The sequence below is a fragment of the Caretta caretta genome, chromosome 11, assembly GCF_965140235.1.
Source record: "Caretta caretta isolate rCarCar2 chromosome 11, rCarCar1.hap1, whole genome shotgun sequence".
NCBI classification, from domain to species: domain Eukaryota; kingdom Metazoa; phylum Chordata; order Testudines; family Cheloniidae; genus Caretta; species Caretta caretta.
The window spans coordinates 28,985,284-29,005,179 of record NC_134216.1 but is presented as its reverse complement, the minus strand read 5'-3'; the positions used below and the strand labels follow the sequence as shown (position 1 = coordinate 29,005,179).

The 19,896-nt window shown below is 42.1% G+C and overlaps 1 long non-coding RNA gene across 1 annotated transcript; it reads left to right on the top strand.

Annotated features, from left to right (window-relative positions):
* Nucleotides 1–1,854: 1,854 nt before the first annotated feature.
* On the top strand, nucleotides 1,855–18,224 carry LOC142068443 (uncharacterized). The gene is made up of 3 exons (XR_012664274.1): nucleotides 1,855–2,002; nucleotides 10,013–10,234; nucleotides 15,486–18,224. It is a non-coding gene; the product is annotated as an uncharacterized LOC142068443 (long non-coding RNA).
* The last annotated feature ends 1,672 nt before the right edge of the window (nucleotides 18,225–19,896 follow it).

Sequence of the window (19,896 nt, the reverse complement as noted above, 5' to 3'; positions counted from 1 at the left end):
CAAGCTGGGTTTGCACAGCTGGGTGTTAGTTAAAGATGGATACTTATTTCTGTCACTACATAAGCCACATTCACTGACAGAGGGGAAATGGACAGACACGGCCATGAAATATTCAATGTTTTGTGCAGCCTACTTCTAAATGATATACATTAAATGAATAAAGTCAAGAGGGCTGTATTTCCTTCCCTGCATTGTAATCTTTAGCCACTTTTCTCTTTCTAATGGTGCAAAGTCTAGTGAAGCTTCAAGTACAGTGAGCACACCTAAAACTTTGTTCCATTTCCACAGCAGTTTTCCTCCTCCTAATTACACAGTGTTGAGTGTTCCTTTTATGAGCAGCAATATGAGAGAACACTCCTTTGTAGTTTCCCTGCTACTCCACTTGCGTGTGCCAGGTGGCACCATTATTTCCAACATAGTGTGTGCATTTTCTTCATTGAAGCACAAATGCTTTTGTAGCCTTAATATCAGGGCAAGTTGCCTACAACTACTATTACAATCCCCTTCCTACATTTCTGATAGAATTCTGACCTGTGATGCATGACAGTGTTTAACTTTTCAGGGCTTTCAGAAAGCATTGTGTGATGTTGAACATCATGCCATTGTATTAAAGCTTTAAATCTTATTAATAGCTCCTACTCACCTTCAAATAGAAAATGTTACACAATTGCTTAGACAAATATTTACATTTAACACAAACAATCCCAGCATTTTAAATAGCACTTGAAATACCAAAGTAACTTTTTCAACAGTAGCTATTAGATAAGACTACCATTGTTTTCCTCCTGTATAGATTTTAAACAGACTCTCTATACAGCACACATTTATGGTGTGATTTACACCACCATCTTTATCACAATTTAAGATTCTCTGCATAACATTTACATGCCTTTGTTTTAACACACTCCTCCTCCTCCCAATTTTCTTCAGGTCAGATTCCTACTCCATAGTCAGCCTAAAAAGTAACAACTAATTTCTTGAATTCTTCAGAACTGGAGCGGAAAGGGCTTCCTCTCAGTCCATATTCAAACATCTGCCTTGTCAGCCAACAGAAGTCTGGTGTGCAAAATCCTTCTAGTTAGTAGCACTCAATCTTCTGCTAAGGGCAGTCCCACAGTTTCTGTGGTCAGAAAGGAAAGGTTAACAGTATCCAAACTCTTACAGGTTTGAGGCATCAATATATAAAATAATCCATCCATCCTCCGGACTCTAGGAATTATTTTGGGGGAGTTCTAGGACATATGTCATACCAGGTAATCATCTAGTCTGACCTCCATGATCCCTTCTGGCCTTGGAATCCATGAATCTCCTAGAAAGGCACTATCCTTCCCCAGTAATCCCAGTTGAGTCATATTAGGAAGGATTTAAAGAATCATCACTGAAGTCTCTTTTCCTCTAAATTTAAAATGGTTAACAAATAGCTATGCGTGACTTCCGTAGGTTTTGTTGCTCCTTAGAAAAATCTCCTCTCCCAGCACTCTCCCTAGACCCATAAGATACACGAGACACTAAAATGTATTATTTTTACAATGGCTTCTCAAAACGTGAGACCTGGAATAATGCTTACCCATAGCCAAAATATTACAAATTTGAAACCCAAACATGTTCTCCAGGCCTTCTGAATGAACTTCCATAGAGTGGAAAAAAAACAACAACAGAGGCAGCTGTCAATGAGATGAGATTCTGCAAATCCCTCTATAGTCATATATACCTAAAATATTTTCTCTCACTGAGCTCCAATTGGCTCTGCTTCTGGTCTGTAGGTGAGACGTACTGTGTGCGATCCATACTGCGCAACTGCCTGGCCTTATTAGTGGCTGCTATACTGACATTAAGAAATCACTGAACGTGCTCAAATGACCAATGCCTCTTTTTCTGAGCATCTGTGGCTGTGCTCCCTGCTTTGTTCTCTGTACAGGTCCAGCAACAGACCATTACCTAAATCCCAGGCTCCTTCCTGCTGCTGGTCCTCAAAATTCAAGAGCTACAGTTCTAAAAGCAGGTGAGTTACATTATATACATCAGCAGGGCACAGACTTTTCTGGACACCTCACTTCTGTCACAGTGATTGAAGCAGCACTGCTGGGAGAAGCCAAGAGCTGCTCAGCATCTCCTGACAGTGCTGGTGAAAGCTCCAGAGCCCTACCTCCAGGTCACAGATACGCTGTGTGTGCTTTTCGTACTGTAGGAGCATTTCAGTGTTTTGTGAGAGGAGAAGGAAGCAGAATGGGTTGCTTGTCTTTTAGGTACTTAAATGGCTCTCACACTGTAATAGCTGTGAAGTGAGTTCATGTTCCATTAAAAACTCTTGTTAGCCAAACAATAACACACACCCTTGAGGATGGGAAGTGAATCCATAACCACCACCTCTTGGTACTGGGCACTGGAGATCACTTAACAGCAAAGAGAGGCACTGCGTATCATAGGAGCAAGTACACTGCTTCATGCTGTTCCCAGCACTAGCTAGCTGTAAAGAAAAGAATAAAGCAGCAATCTCAGAATTCCAGCTTGCAGCAAGCCTCAGGTTAGCCTAAAGACATTTTGGTTTTGAGTCTCCCACTGCAACTAAGCTCTGGTGACATTTCATTATTTTGGGAGGAGAGGGAATGAAGGGAAGCCAGACATGGCTCCCTGATTCTCAGCCACCCGGCCCCAGAGGAAATTAAAGCTGCAAGGCGACTTAAGCCAATTTACAGGCGTACTGAATCAAATTTCTGCAGAAGAGCTAAGGAAGACATTGCCAGTATCAGGCTAAAACTCTACAGTGTGATCTTATTTTCCAGTGCCACCAATTTATCGAGATAAATATAGGGAGACACGGATGTTAGATCAATACTGTGGTGCAAATTCCAAATCCAGGCACCTTTAGAGGAGGTTGAAATTCCACATTAAGATGCTCAAACTGGCATTTAGGTCCATCAAATGGCTAATGTGGACATAGCTCCCTAACTCTACAGACAGGTGCATCAGCGTATCGGTGACTGTTTGGTGTGTACAAATATCACCCGCTCCAGTGTGCATGTTTGTAATGATTTAGGCATCAACTTAAATGAACATTAAGAATATCTTCTCACATTTGGAACATGTAGTAAGAGTAATGAGAACCATCTGCTACTAAAGGTCTGGTTGACTTTGGACCAGTTCCAGCTCTGACAGGTGTATGACAGAATTATATGTTCACCAGGGTCTTTTGTTCCAAAATTATCACACTGGCAAATATTTTTAGAACTACATTTGTTTTTTCTAATGACTAACATTTTGGAAGTAGTTTTACGTACTCAATCTCAATTAGCTATTTTTGGAATATTTGCTACATCACTGTTTCTTGTCACTGCAAAAGCAAGCATTTTTAACTAATGGAACAATACAGCGAAAGCCATTGTATTACCATTTTCAAACCACTATTGTGGGTGATAGTCTGCTCATACACTAGTATAAATCTGACATGAATGGAGTTACTCTAGTTTTACACAAGTATGATGGAGAAGAATTTGGTCCTGTGGTGTTAAACACATGGCAATGTCCCTTTTTTGTAAAATTTTCAAACCCAAAATTCCACAAAAGAAAAATACATTGTCATTTCACTTGCTCAAAAGACTGTCTAAAATCATAGCAGCTGCTAGATTTTGTTCATTTTGGCTCATTAACCAGATTAATTCATATTTATTACTATTAGGTCCAACGATTTTAGTTTGGGACTTGAAAGTTCAGCTTTAGCACAGTAACTTTGCTATGAGCTGCTTTAGTATATAAAGACATGTATGTAGCAAAAGTGAAAACCTATGTCTCCATAGCACTGGAAAAGTGCCATGTCAGATAAACAGATAAATTTGGTAATAATTAAATGATAGTGTCAGGGTTCCTTCCCCATTCTGAACTCTAGGTACAGATGTGGGGACCCGTATGAAAGACCCCCTAAACTTATTCTTACCAGCTGAGGTTAAAAACTTCCCCAAAGGGTACAAACTTTGCCTTGTCCTTGAACAGTATGCTGCCACTACCAAGCGTTTTAAACAAAGAATTGGGAAAGAGACCACTTGGAGACGTCTTCCCCCAAAATATCCCCCCAAGTCCTACACCACCTTTCCTGGGGAGGCTTGAGAATAATATCCTAAACAATTGGTTACAAAATCATCAAAGACCCAAACCCCTGGATCTTGGAACAATGGAAAAATCAGTCAGGTTCTTAAAAGGATTTAAAAAAAAATAAAATAAAATAAAAGTCATCTCTGTAAAATCAGGATGGAAAATACTTTACAGGGTATTCAGATTCAAAACAGAGGATCCCCTTCTGGGCAAAACCTTAAAATTACAGAAAACAGGAATAAACCTCCCTCTTAACACAAGGAAAATTCACATAAACTAATCCACTTTGCCTGGCTTACCTATACTGGTTGCAATATTGGAGACTTGGATTAGGATGGGTTGGAGAAGATGGATTTCTATCTGGCCTCTCTCAGTCCCAAGAGAGAACAACCACGTAAACAAAGAGCACAAACAAAAACCTTCACCCCCCCCCTCCCCGATTTGAAGGTATCTTGTCCCATTATTGGTCCTTTGGGTCAGGTGCCATCCAGGTTAGCTGAGCTTCTTAACCCTTTACAGGTAACAGGATGTTGCCTCTGGCCAGGAGGGATTTTATAGCACTGTATACAGAAAGGTGGTTACCCTTCCCTTTATATTTATGACAGACGGGCAGGAGAAATGCAAATAAAAAAGGTTTCCTGGTTCCTAGAAGTTTTGTTAGTTCCATGCTTGCTCGATTAGAATTACTATGAATCATGTTTATGAGCTACATTATAAAGGAGCCAAAATTTTGCTTCCAATTGTGCTGCTATGGTTGGCGAAAGTCAAAGTTGTAGGTGTAAATATTACTAAAGGTCTGATTTACAAACAAGCAATCAGATAACAATACAACTAGATTCTAGGCATTTGTGCTTGAAAAATTGGAACAGCTTTTTATCAAGTTGGGCCCTTTATGGTCAAAAATACACAGCATGTTTTTGCTAGTAGTATATTTTGCCATTATATTGTGCTGCTTAACAAGTTACATACACAAAACAGAAGTGTAATTATATACTGGAAGTTATTTTAATATGTAGTTAAAATTATGTAAGAGTACTGATGTACAGTTATTATACACCTAAATTAAAGTAGTAAAAGATGCCAGAGAGCAGCATGTGGAAGGAAAATGCATAGAAAGCAGCAGCAGATGTGATGCAAAAGTTACCAATGCTATTAGTCGTTCTGACAGAGTATCTGATCTGTAGATACTCTTTTCAAGCAATCTAATATCCTCCAAGCAACACAAAATTAAGGGTTCAAATATGTATGAATACATTCACTCAGGAAAAGACCATCATTCATTATATATATTTTTCTATACACAGTTCTTTCAAAAGCAGACCCCACACTGAAGTTTTTTTTATCAGTGCTGAGCGATCAGAGGAAAGAACAATTTGCACATTTGAAGAATCAGTCAGTCATTTTGTAATCAAAAGAAAAAAAAAGAGAAATCAGTATTCCTGTGAATCAGAAATCTCTAGATTTGAAGAAATTAAACCTGAATTGTGTGTGTTGGGTTTAAAGATAATGGGAGGTTTTAATATGAAACTAGTGCTGGTGTATGCATCTTTCCAGAAAGTCTCAGTCTGGAGACAACTTGACAGCTTATATAATGGGGACCCTGGAGATTTACCACAATGCTGGCAGTTGTTTGAATCTTTAATGCTCACTTTCCAAACACAAAAGGGGTCCACTATAGCTTATAAATATATTATGCTGTAATAAGTGAAGATGCAAACCTATTAAAGTATTTTCTATTTGGACCAATACTGTTCTAATTTTGTGCAGTAGAGCAATTTCTCTATTTTCTGTGAGAATGAAGAGTTTCTCAACATTCATTTCAGTTGTCAATCATTATGAAGCTTCAGACTGGGCTAGGACAGCAATTTGTCAGCCACCAGGAAAAAGGACATCTTGTGCTCTAGAATCTAAGCTCTCATTTTAAATGAAAAGTCTGTAGCACTTATGATTGCAAAGAACTCCCAATACATGAAATAAACTGTTGTAGCACTGTTAGGTGCCTGAGACCTTAGACAGCCTAAAATAGTTTTATTTTTTTAAAGCCCCACTATCTTCACTGTGATGCCTAATGATGATGGTTTAAATGTCAACATTGTTAACTATTTGAACGCTGATCAAAGAACGCACAAAAAAAAGGAATGGTCTCAAAAAAATTTGCCCAGTCTCATTTTGGCACTCTACATAGATGTAGGCTGGTTGTGTGATGAGTTTGGGAGAATACCGTCATTTTGTACGAACAGAAAGCCTATCCTATTTGAAGAAATCCGTTACAACATATAACAGTATATTTCACAAATCAGGGCAACTACACTGGTATTTCCCCTCTGTGGCCCACCAAGGGTACCCACTCTTGGCTCCCAGCTTCTCAGCCATCACCTCTCTTGAGAGGGACAATTACTTCCCATATACTACATATGACAGTCCTGCTAATTCTCCCGAGAAATTGCAAACTGTCCCAATGCAAAGGAAAGATAGGAGGAATAGTAAGAGGCCGATATGGCTCCATCAGGAGCTCTTTAATGACCTGAAAATCAAAAAGGAATCCTACTAAAAGTGGGTAATATGGATAAGTTGTTAAGGAGGAGTACAAAGGAATAGCATAAGCATGTAAGGACAAAAAAAAATCAGAAAGGTGAAGGCACAAAATGAGTTACACCTACCATAGGACATGGAAGGGAATAAGAAGAGGCTATTTAAATACATTAAGAGCAAGAGAAAGATGAAGGAAAGTGTAGGTCCTTTACTTGGCAGGGAAGGAGAGCTAACAACTGATGATGTCAAAAAAGCTGAGGTGTTAATGTCTATGTTGCTTCAGTCTTCACTAAGATTAATGGAGACCAGATAGAAACTCAACCACAGTTATTATTAACGACAAGGGGGAAGGAATGCAAACCAAAATACAGAAAGAACAGGTTAAACAATATTTAGATAAGTTAGATGTATTCAAGGCAGCAAGGCCTGATGAAATTCACCTTAGGGTACTTAAGGAACTAGTTGACGCAATCTCCAAACTATTAGCAATTATCTTTGAGAACTCATGGAGGATGGGTGAGGTCCCAGAAAACTAGAGAAGGGAAAACATAGTACCTATCTTTCAAAATGGGAACAAAAAGGACCTGGGGAACTATAGACCAGTCAGCCTAACTTCAATACCTGGAAAGATACTAGAACAAATTATTAAATAAGCAATTTGTAAGCACCTAGAGCATAATAGGATGAGGAATAGCCAGCATGGATCTATCAAGAACAAATAGTTCAAAGCTAACTTAGTTTCCTTCTTTGACAGGGTTAGTGGATAGGGGGAGGTAATAGATATGATATATTTTGATTTTAGCAAGGCTTTTGACAGTCTCAGTCTCTCATGACAGTCTCATAAGCAAACTAGGGAAATGTGGTTATATTAAATTATTAAAAGGCAGGTGCACAACTGGTTGAAAGACCATACTCAAAGAAGAAAAAAAAGAAGAAAAAAGGCTAATATTTCTCTTGGGAGAATTAGCAGGACTGTCATATGTAATATAGGGAAAGTAAATGTCCCTCTCTACTGGTAAGGCCTCAGTAGGAATGTGTCCCCAATTCTGGGTGCTCCACTTTAGGAAAAATGTGAACAAATTGGAGAGAGAGTCTAGAGGAGAATGTGATAAAAGGTTTAGAGAACCTGACATATGAGGAAAGGTTAAAAAAAAAATTGGGCATGTTTAGCCTTGAGGAGTGGGGACCTGATAACAGTTTTCAAATATGTTAAGGGCTGTTATAAAGAGGACAGTGATCAATGTTTCTTCATGTCCACTGAAGGTAGAACAAGTAGTAATAGGCTTCATCTGCGGCAAGGGAGATGTAGGTTAGATATTAGGAAAATCTTTCTAACTAGAAAAGGGTAGTTAAGCTCTGGAATAGGCTTTCAAGGGAGGTTGTGGAATGTCCATCACCCTCCAGGATTGCCTTTGAGTCTCCAGGAAGTAAATCTCCAGGAGTCTGATAAGAGTGACCCGGCAGATAAATATTAGGGCACTCTGAAAATTAATATTGAATGTTGAATCTGATTTATAAAATATGCAAGCTGGTGTTTAATATACCATGGTAACATGCATTTGCCTGCCCAACAGTTGCACCGTGAGTGCATTTCTTTACCTTTTGTGGCTGTGACTATGTCATGAACTAGTCTGTGCACCATAACTGATACACACATGCACACAGGCTCTCATCTCTTTAGTCTACACTACACTGCAACTGCCTCGCACTTTCAAAAATAGAGAAATGGATGATGGTGAGGGCTCTTCAAAAACATAGCAGCTCCAAAGGTACTGTAAAAACGGAAAGTTCTATTCTTGTTAGACTAATGACTGGTGTAGAGACTGACTAAAAACTGGCTTCAAAGTCAATGAATTTACAGCAGAATGCATTTTGTGTCGTTAAGCATTTTCCATTAAATATGAAGGGAGACAAGCTGTTAACATCCATGCAGAATGTACAAGACACAAGGAATCTGAAAAAAAATCAAAAACAAGCACTTCAGATTACATCCTTTTTATTTATGTATTTAAACTAAAAGGACACATCAAGGAAATCTAGTGATGGTAGCAGAAATTGGAGAAATTTACATGGCACGGATCATTATTTAAGTTATGTTACTCAAGACTGTGGTAACAAAATGCTTGCAAAGTTTCTACCAGATTCAGAATTGCAAGAAAAATGTTTTGTGGACACACAAAAGCAATTTGTACTACCGAGAATGTTTTGGCACCAAAATTGCAAGAACTTTTGCTTAATCTTGAATTAGCAGGGTTGTTTTTTTCCCCAGTTGGATTGGATGCCTCTAATACGGGAAATAGGAAGTTTTTCCCAGTAACTGTTCATTATTTTTCCAAGGCAAAAGGGATGAAACATGGCTTGCTTGATTTTTACCACAATGACAAGACAAGTGAGGCTATTGCTTCATGCATTTCAAATATTATAGAAAAAAAAACCACAGTCTTACTATAAACTGTGTGTCATCTTACGTAGCTGATAATGCCAGTGTTAATTTTGGGAAACAGGTCATTTTATCAGAAGCTTAAACAACTGAATGACAGAATGATTCAGGTTGGATGCAAATGCCAGGTAATTCATAACTGTATTAAAAATAGTATGAAAGCTTTGAGTTTTACGTTGAAAGTCTTGTGCTGAACATATATAGTGAGTTCTGTTCCCCTGCTAAAAAGACAGAATCGCTCAGTTCATTGTTCAAGTTTATAGAAATAGAGTATAAGGAACTAGGTGGTTGTCTCTTCGGCCTGCAATAGAATGAATTTTACGATGCTAGCCTGCACTAGAGGCATATTTCATATCAGAGGGGGAAGATTATGGGAAACATTCAGTGAGGATGAGCAGGAGTCTCTCTCTTGTTGTTACATTTACTTTCTGCATAACCTGATGGGAATATTTTATGAAGCACTCAAAAAGCTAGAATGCAGCAATGCCAGCTGTACAGAATTAGATTATGTCATGGAAGGTCTTCTTTCTAAACTAAAGAGAAGAAAAAAAAAAAGAGAGGACAAGTTCAATGGAAGATCAGCTTAGGCTATTTTGTGCCATGTTTCTCCATTTAATATGAGGAAATTTAAGGAGGAAGCAGGTAAGGCATTGTTGAGATGCACTGCAAATCTTGAGAAATGGTATGATTTCAACACATCTGTTTTCAGACAAACGTCAGTCCTCTCACTGGACAAAAATAAAATGGTCTGATCTTGAGAAGTTAGCTGAAGTTCTTTGAATGGTGATTGATTTTGACAAGCTGTATGGTAATTACTGCATTTTATAGCAAATAAGATGAGAAATAATTTCAAAGGAGCAAAAAAAATAGATCAGAGATGGGTAGAAGTTTTCAAATAAATACCAGAAAGTGGAAACGGCCAAATGTTTAAACTCGTGTCTTTCACACTTTCAGTTCCAGTATCAAAGGCCTACTCTGAAATGGTTTCCAGCTTAAATGACTCAACTTTGGAGAAAAGATACAGGCTGAGTGAAAAAGTGTTGTGAAAGCCCATGCAACTGAACTACACTATGTCATGTGCTGACTTTTATGAATATGTCAAAAAGCCTCCGGAGTTGCTGAAAGCAGCATGAAGCCCAACTGAAGTAAAGATTTAAGAAAGAAAGAAAGAAAGCTGTGAGTAAAGACATTCCACTAGGGAAGACCCAACTTCTATAAAGACAAATACAATAACATTTGATTTTAAGTCTAATCAATGAGTTTTTTGCAGCAGTGATGCGGGTGCTGTACCCATCTTGTGGTGGTGAAGCAGGAGCTGAGTTCTCAGATGAAGTTCTCTGTTTACAGGTCAATCAACATCCCCATCCTCACCTATGGTCATGAACTATAGGTAATGACTGAAAGGATGAGATTGCTGGTACAAGTGATAGAAATGAGGTTTCTCTGCAGGGTGACTGGGCTTATTCTCTGAGACAGGGTGAGGGATGTCTCTATTCAGGAGAGCCTCAGAGTGGAGCTGCTACTCCTCCGGATCAAGAGGAGCCAGCTGAGGTGATTTGGGCACCTGATAAGGATGCCCCCTGGGAGGCTTCCTTTGGAACTCTACCGGGCACATTCCACTGGGAGGAGGCCCCTAGGCTGACCCAAGACATGGTGGAGGGAATATATCTCCCAGGTGGCCTGGGAATGCTGGAGAATCCCCCAGGAGGAGCTGAAAACCTGTAGCAGAGAAAAGGGAGGTCCGGTCCTCCCTACTCTCCACGCTGCAGCCTCAACCGTCACCAGGAAAAGCGACATAAAGGAAAAAGAAAATATGATGATTACAACCGGCGATTTTGCAATACTGTTTGTTCTTAAGAAGTGACATTATGATTCATATGATGCTCCTTATCTCCACCAAAGGCAAAATGATAGCTCTGCAGTGAATGAGTTTTAGAGTACAGTAGGTCAGTCATTATTGCCATTATGTCATGTGATGAAACCTCCCGGAATAGATCCAAACAGAGTTGGCAACCCTAGCCCATTATTGGAAATTTTTAACAGGTTGGACAAACACTTGCCAGGGATAATGTAGGTTTACTTGGTCCTGCCACAGTGCAGGAGGCTGGACATGAAAACTTCTCAAGGTCTCTTCCAGCCCACGTTTCTAGGATTCTATGACTAGTTTAGTCTTTCCTTTATACAGCTTGGACCTTTGATCTTGTCCTCATGTCACAAGTAATCAGATCACAATGGCCCACTCTTCAGGGCGTAACAACAAAAGGCTGGGGTTTTGCATACCAGAGATCGGGAATTTGCATTCACTTCCCCCCAGATATTTTCTAGGGAAACCAGTTAACACATTTAGTTCCAAAAGTTCATTCTTGTATGGCACATTGTTCAATGTAGGTCTCACATCTGTCACATATCTCCCCTCAAAAGGGTCACCTACAATGCCAGCCCACAATACATAAATCCTTCATTTAATACAATGTACCCCCAAAGGTATTTCAACTTAATTCAAAGATTTCCCTAGGATGTGGCAGGAAATTTCCTTGTTAGTCATTACAGGGTAATGCCCAGACCAGCATTGAACCCTGCCGCTGCTTCAGTTTTCCTTTGTTGGGAGTTTCCAAAAACTGCAGCCAGATTCTTGTAAGCAAAAACACCACCCTTTCCTGGGGTCTATTTATTAAAACACCGCCAACACCAACTTAAATAAAAACAAGTCTTTCCCTGACTCTACAACTTCTTCACCCCCTTTCTGGGCTCAACAATTCTTTCCAAAACCCAGATCCTGCTCCCTAGCATTTCCTCAAGCCTCTTAAGGCTTCTATTCGAACCCCTCACTGCATCTCCCCAGCCCCTTTCACCCAGTTGCAGTGAAGAACCCCTTATTTGGTCCACTTGGACCCTGCATCACTGTGGTAGGGGTCTGCCTCTCTCTCAGTTGAGCCAAACAGACTAACTTTTCCTCTATGTCCAAGCCCATTACCTTGGGGGGTAGCTAGTTAGTCACAGGCGAGACTAAGCCCACCTCCCTTAAAAGGCCATCCCACCCTGTGACAGCTGTATTTAACAACTTTTGTTTGTGGAACATAACCTGTTACTATACACAGAGCAAGTTTGTTAATGCAGCATCACAAGGACATCAGTGAATGTTATTTCCTGCACAGTCAACACTGTAGCAACTTCCTTCTCGCTAGTGTCAAGCTATAATGCCAATTTCTTTACAGAGATAAACAGTATGGTTTAAAAGTTACAATAATAAAAGGAATTGTGATGTTACTTGTCAGAAGCAAGGGGGACCGCGTGTCTCTGTGCACTGCCCGTGCCCGCAAGTGCCGCCCCCACAGCTCCCATTGGCTGGTTCCCAACCAATGGCAGCTGCAGGGACGGTGCTGGGGTGAGGACAGCACAGCACGTGGAGCCACCTCCTCCCCCCGCAGGGGCTGAAGAGATGTGCCAGCAGCCAGTTGCTTCCGAGAGCAGCATGGGGCCACGGCATGCAGGCAGCCTGCCTGATCTCTGCTGTGCCACTGGACTTTTAGTAACCCAAAGATTGTGATCTACGGGTTGGTGACCACTGAATTGTATATAATTATGGATTTGTTTTTGCGGGGTCCCCCTTAGCCTGAGGGCCTGGGCTGCAGCCCCTAAAACGCCTGCATTTATCCAGCCCTGAGTTGGCCAGAAGAACACATGAAAGATGCTACGCAGTATATGTTCTGAGGAAAGCTAGATTCATGGCCTTGGCAAGAAATAAGCATGGTTAGGCTGACTTATCAAGGAATCTGGTTGCACTGGGGATCCACTTGACCTGTAGTAAGTCCAAGGAGTAAGTCAAGAGCCTCAAGGCCACCTAATGGTAAGTGAAGAATGGAAACAATACCCCAGTAACTCCCTGGCTACTTGGCCCTACCATGAAGAATTTGACCGACTGCTCGAAACTGTGGAGTAGGCCCCTGAATGGGCCTTACTGCTGGCGCTGGGCCCAGATCAAGCTATCCATTCAGACCAGCACATCCTGGGCCAATTTGGATGGCCTTTTTGGGGATCATCCTGGGGAGCAGCCCACAGATGAAGCAGCAGCAGCACAAGCACTATAGGTAGAGTCTAGTATGTTGCAAACACTTTTTTTTATTAGTTAGTAAGAATGGGAGAGATTTCTGGGTTACGTCCAGAAAAATAAGTATTACACATGGCATGGTAGTATGCTTCTTCTGCTCTGTAGCCCCAAGACCTTTCCATTTGTAGATGTGCTTGTAGTCACCAGTCACCAAAAAAAAATCTCCTTTGCTTGCCTGGAGTAGGAGTTCTTGCCTCCAGTCAGGCACCTCTAAGCAGATCAATGTATTCAAAGACCTTGTCCTGTCTGAAAGGATGGCAGGACTGAAGCTAGTAACAGGACCCTTATTAGGAACACTCATCCTATCATGGGAAAAAGAACTAATAAATTAAAATCATTTATAAAAATCTCATTATGTTAATTTTACCATAATGTGCCTTGGCTTAGATTGTAGCTTGCTTCTGAGTAGGTCAGTGAATCAAGGAGGAATAAAATAAAACCAAAATGATCAAAAGTATCGTCCTGTGACCTTGCAGTGATGCAGTGCCATGAAAAAAAAAGGTAGAAATCCCCCCCACACACCACACACATGGTCAGACAATAATGACAGGCCCTTCCAACTCTGCTGGGCAGAGACAAGGAATGAGAAGCCTATGGGAGCAAACACAGACAACACGGAAAAAGAAAAAGAATCAGGGACAAAGTGCAGCAGGCATCTTGGCCAAGGTGGATGAACAGCTGGAGTTCCAGTGAGGGAGTAGAGAAGGTTGCAGAGGGAGAAGGCAACTCATCATGAGGCGAGAACGGCCACACAGTTCCTGGAACATGACCAGAGGTTTAGGGAGGAGGACAGAGTGCAGCAGAAAGATTGTAGTGGGGAGGTCACCCCGCTCCAGCTCAGAAAGAGTTAAAAGCCAGCCCTTGGAGGGGGCTGAGGCTGAAAGCCAATTAGGAAGAGGCGGGAGGCAGCCAATCAGAGCTGGCTAAGCCAGTATAAAAGAGAACAGACCAGAAGGGGTAGTCTGTCTCTCTCCAGGCTGGGAGAGAGATGGACCTGGCTGCCTGATAGAGAAAAGGGTACCATGGACAGCACAGTGCTGGGGAAGGGCAGGGGGAGCTCCAGCCTGGCAAACCCCCAGGCAGAGGCCTTGCTTTCAGGGCTGGAGGAGGTACTAGGGCTGTGGGGAGGCAGCCAGGGAAGGAAGAGGCAGCAGGTCCAAACCCCTTGCTGATTATGTGGGGCCATTTTAGACTGCAGTTTGCCCCTGAGGTGAGGGGCTACATGAAGACTGGCAGTGGGTCACTGAGGCAAGGTGGGCTTAGAGGATTGAGGTTCCCCCAGGGAGGGGAAGACCCCAAGTCTGGGGGCACTGCTGCAGGGCAGTACCCCAGAGAAGGATGCAGGGCCTGAAGTACAGTGATGGAGATTGACCAGGAAGCAGGTATCGGTAAGGAGACACCAGCCAGCAGGAGGCGCTCCAAGGCTGGGATGAGCTAGTTCCAAGGTAACCCGCAGGAGGTACCATGGCGGTGAGCGCATGCCATGCTACAGGGACTTTTCAAAAGTTTGCTCACTTTCATGGCTGCCAGACTACAGGCCCCAAAGCCAGCTCTGCTTTGCTTTTAGCTGCAACTCCCTCCTGTCCAAGATATATGCACTGAGTCTGCACCATGCCCTGCAGCCTATGCAGCCAGTGGATAATTCTGTGGTTGACTGGTCCATGATCTAAGCAGCGAACAGTTGATGGAACAACCAAATGTACTCTGTGCAGGAGGCGCTCCAAGGCTGGACTATCCACCCTGGGCTATCATGCCCTACATGTGCAAAATGCTCCAGAAGGGGGAAGGAGAACAAGAACATGGGGAATATACAGTTCCACTAACAGTGAGATTGTAGCAGAGGCACTGTATAGACTAGAGTATCACAGTTTTTCACGTTTGTTTGTTTTTCTGTCTTTTGCCTCTTGATGACAGCTGTTCTACCTATAAGGTTTTTTTAATTGTTATTTACATTCATTTCAAATAAAGTGTTTTGTTTGCTCACAACAAGTCCCAAGCTTACATGAACAGATTTCATTAAATTCATAAAAATCTCACTCCATGACAGTAGTACATAAGCTATATATGAACTATATGGGTTTTATTAAATTCATAAATTGCATTGGCCCCAGAAATTGTGGGCTAACTTTATTACTTCATTCCCCTTTACTGATAGCACCTTGCAAACCCATCATGTGGGCACACAAGACATCCCTAATTTCCCTTATGTGGCAGGATCCTGTCCCAGTAATGATAAGGTGCACCATTCAGTTGTACTATTTCTGCAGTCCAGGGTCTTGAATCCACTCCTGGTTAAATGGTTCTATTTTTGCCTTGCAGACTTTGAGAGTGAAGAGCAGACCACAATAATGGGAACACTGGCAATTCTGAAGGCAGTGCCATCTTGACTTCAACCTTCCAGATGTTCCTCCCTGTACTACAGCTACTGGAGTGTGTAACTGAGCTCTCTTTTGTCCAACCCTTTTAGGTCAGGGTTCTGTTTCATAAGCCAAGGCAGAAGGGGGTAGGCAGTGTCCCTTAGAATAACAGTGGAGAAGGGATAGAGACTCCATTCATAACAATGTCATGTGGAGGAAATAAGGTGCATGTGCATGAAGATAAAGTCCTGATCTCTGAAAACTCTGGCATCATTCACCTTGCCAGTACATTGCGCATTAATGCCCAGGAACCTGCTTCTGTGGTCAACTATACCCAGAGTAGTACTCTTTGCAGTTGACATATTCATATGTTCTTTGTAGTGGACAAGTTATAGGCATACGAGTCCCACTGATGGTCCCAGAACAGTTTGGGAAGCCCATTCTTTAAAGAGGGCAGTTATTTCAGGAACATTGTTTACCCACCATCTTTAGGTAAAAATCACAGTCCTGATCACCTCACAAAACTTCACCACCACAACCCCAACAACTGGTTAGCTGCAGACCTGTAATAGTCTAGGGTACCCAGCTTCCGAGGTTGCTATAGTGACCTACCTGCTTGTGGACCAGCATGGACCCCCTCATGCATATGTCCTGGTGCCAGAAGGTCAGGACAAGCTACTCACATGGGCCCAGGAACATCTGCTTCTGTGTCCAACAGGTCTGGAGCCGCTAACAGTCCCATCAGTCTGTGCTAGTGGCCCTGCTTCAGAACAACCAATCTACATATGGGGCATCTGTGGCCATAACAGCAGGCATCAGCTGCATCAACCAGGTTGCAGATGCCATGGTTCTACCTCCCCATCCCCACCCCGAGAGCTGCCTTCGATAGAGCAGATACCACTGCCAAAGTATCCACCAGCATTTCACACATGGTCTGCCTGAATCCTGAAATAGCAGTGAAATCATAAACAGGGAAGAGTCTTCCTGGATGCATGTTGCTGACTCCAGTTGCACAGAGCATGCAGACCCAAAACAGCCTAGCTGAATGAGCACTTATGGTCAAGTGTCATATGACACACAAAAGTTCTCAAACAATATCCTATCAACCAAGCCCTAGAGAGGCTACAGCTAGCAAAGGGAACAAGAACCAGGAGATACACCCCACAGCATCTAACATGTCCCTGCATGTCATAATAGAGACTCACAGGCATGGATGGATATGAAATTTGCATAGCCATGCAATGTGAATGCTCCAAAACAAGCTTGGAAAGAACAGGTTTGCAAGCACAGGTCACATGGACTTAGATTTAATCTGCTGTTTAGACATACCATTAGACCAGCCCCCAGAGCTGTTTAAGTTACACCAGGGACCCCAGAGCAGCCCAGGATCAGGAGGGTGCAGAGATGGCTGAAAGCTACCTTAGGCCCCACAGCTTCCCCACCCAATGTGGATGCTTTCATTAATGGGAAAACACACTTTAACTTATGTGCACTGACTGCACAAATTTAGTTGATTTGCCTTCACTTTCCTTAATTTTCTCATTTAGACAACCCCTTAGAGATGCAGCTCAGAATTTCACCAGGATGTGCAAGGATGAAGAGAGACAGACAACAGCTGTCAGGAAGGTTTTCTAGAAACAAAAATAGCAATTAACAGAACACTTAAATGAATTAGGTGTTGTTTGGGGGATACAGTGAGGTAGACTGTCACAAAAAAAAGAGGACAGGAGCATTCTGCACAGCCTGGAATGTTAGAAGACCACAGGAAAGGGACCTGCCATACTCAAGGTGAGAAGAAATGATGGCATGGATGAGGATTTCAAAGACGTAGTCCAAGTTGTATAAGTGAGCAATAATGGAGAAGGGCATATTTGCAGACACATGACATTTGGGAAGAGATGGTAAGTTCAAGTATTACACCCAGGCTATGGAGAAGAGAGGCAAATAGGAGGTCTAAGTCAAAGATGAAAGTAGAGGAGCAGAGGATGCTCCAGCAGCAGAGGGAGCATACAAACAGTATGATTTTGAGGAGGGCCTCAGGATATTTTTCTTAATACTTCTCTGTTTGTTTAACTGGATATCTACACTTAGGAGTACTTTCCCTATCAGATGAGAGTCACGTTAAGGTCAGTCATGTCTCGAGTTTATAGATTTTGACTGCCTCCCTTTGATTTTAAGCTTTTAGGCTGACTGCTTTATATTATTCCTTTTATTTTTTAACCTTTAAAAATACTCCTTACATCTTTTGACATCAGAAAAAAGGAATGCTGATAGACTGTACAGTAGCAGTAGACAGGTGAACAAAATACAACACAGAGAGATGACCCGATAACTAAGCCTCTTAGAAACTAATTGCCTAGCCATTCCACCAGCACTGATAAAAGGGTTTGAAATGAGTTTGATATATAGCAGAGTCTATAGCTCAATCCTGACCTTATCAGGATGCTTGATTTCCTTTGTCAGAGAGAGATTGGAAGTTCACTGCTATTTCTTTATTTCTCTCAAGAAGGCCAAGAGCTTTATAAAAAGTCTCTGGAATTTATGACTGCTGTACAGAGAGAACATGGACTAGAAGATTCAGCATGGAAGCAATGCAAAAAGATCTAGCACACACTTTCAGGGTCACTGTGAAGAGGGCTGGTACTACAATGTAAATACAATTGAGAAATACCCCACACATTTTAAAAATTAGCAAAGCTGTAACAGCAAACATCTTTCCTGTTGGTTAGAAATAAATCTAGACTGAACTAACAATGCCTTGTTTGAACTGCAGTTTTTGATTCTTGACCTTCAGATAAAAAAAGGGACTGAACCAAACCCTTAGGAAATGGGCTCTGTGAAGTTAAGATATAGATTTTGTGGCTTGGGCTTGTCTTTGTAAGGCTTGCTGCTTTTTGCATACGATTTTATTCTCTTAATGCTTCAAGGCCAAATCCTGCAGTGACTAATTGTTATTCAGGTAGGAGCCTTATTAAAGTAAATTAAGAGCTTTTCTGAGTAAAGTCTGTAGAATTTGATACCCACTAATCAAAGAATCAGATTAGGCAGCTCACAAAAAGAAGCATTCATTTTTCAAAAGAAATCATCATTTAGATTATGAGAAGAAAATTTCTAATTCAGGTCTGCACTAGAACCTTTGCCAGTGTAACAATGTTGGCCAATATTTGTTTTACCATAGCGCCTAGGAGCTCTAGCCACGGACCAGGATCCCTTCGTGCTAAGCACTGTGCAGAGACAGAGCAAGCAGATGGTTCCTGCCCCCGAGATTTTACAGTCTAAGCAGGAGTGTGAACATAGATGCAGTTGTACTAACATAAAAGTGCTTTGCTTACCAGTATAACTTATTTTGCTCAGGGAACCGGTATAGGTGTTTTTGCTGGTATAAGGAGGATTGGCCAGTATAACTATTGTAGCCCTGATCCTACATATAAGTAAAGTAAAAACAGATCCAGGAAAGGCAAAAAATTGAAGAGGGTATTATTAAAGCAGACACTTCTCTAGAGTGGGAGACTTATCACCTCTCAAACTCAATCTCACATGTCCCAGCACCACTGTGGGGAGGGAGGAAGGGGTTTCTGCTTGCTGGTGAGCATGGAGATGGCAGCCACCATGGCCCTTTCTAGAGCAGCACCAGGAAGGGGAAAGGAGTGTGTGCAGAGCAAAACAGCACTGGTCAAGATGGTGAATGCTGAGTGGGATCTAAGCTTACCAGAGAGAGAAATGTGTATCAAGACTGTAGCGTGTGGACTTAAAACACAAAGAGCCATGCTTTGAGTAGCAGCAAGAGAACTCCTAACCAGGAAGCTTCCCATTTATTAAACTCCCTTCTGCAACACATGTTGGTCCTGTCCGGTAACTCTACAACCACTCCATTTCCCTTTCTTTATAATAAGATTAAAAAACTTCACACACAATTCAAAACTAACTTCAAAATTCCTTAAACTATTTACACTACTCTATCCCATTAACACTGCTTAGGACACCTCCTCCTAGCCGCTTTGGGGATTAGCTCCACTCCCGGAGATGCGCTTTCCTCTGGTGGTCCCCCCACCCCTCTCTGCAACTCCAGGTGCTCCTTCCTTGTGACCTGGCCCTCCGGCCAGATCACGGTATGTGCTACCCCCTTCCAAGGTATCAAAGTATTTCAGCGCAAACGATTCCAGATAGTCCACTCTCCACTGCCTGTGCTACTTCCCCAGTGGTTGGCAGGGGAACCCAGCCCATTCCCCTAATCCGGGTTCTGGCCCAGGGGACCTCTCGGCAGCAGCTGCCAAACTCTGCCCTACCCCATCCCTTGCTGCTTTTCTCACCTCTGACTCTTCCCCATCTCTGGGTTTGCCAGCCTAAGTTCCCTCGTCCCAGGGAGTATCTGT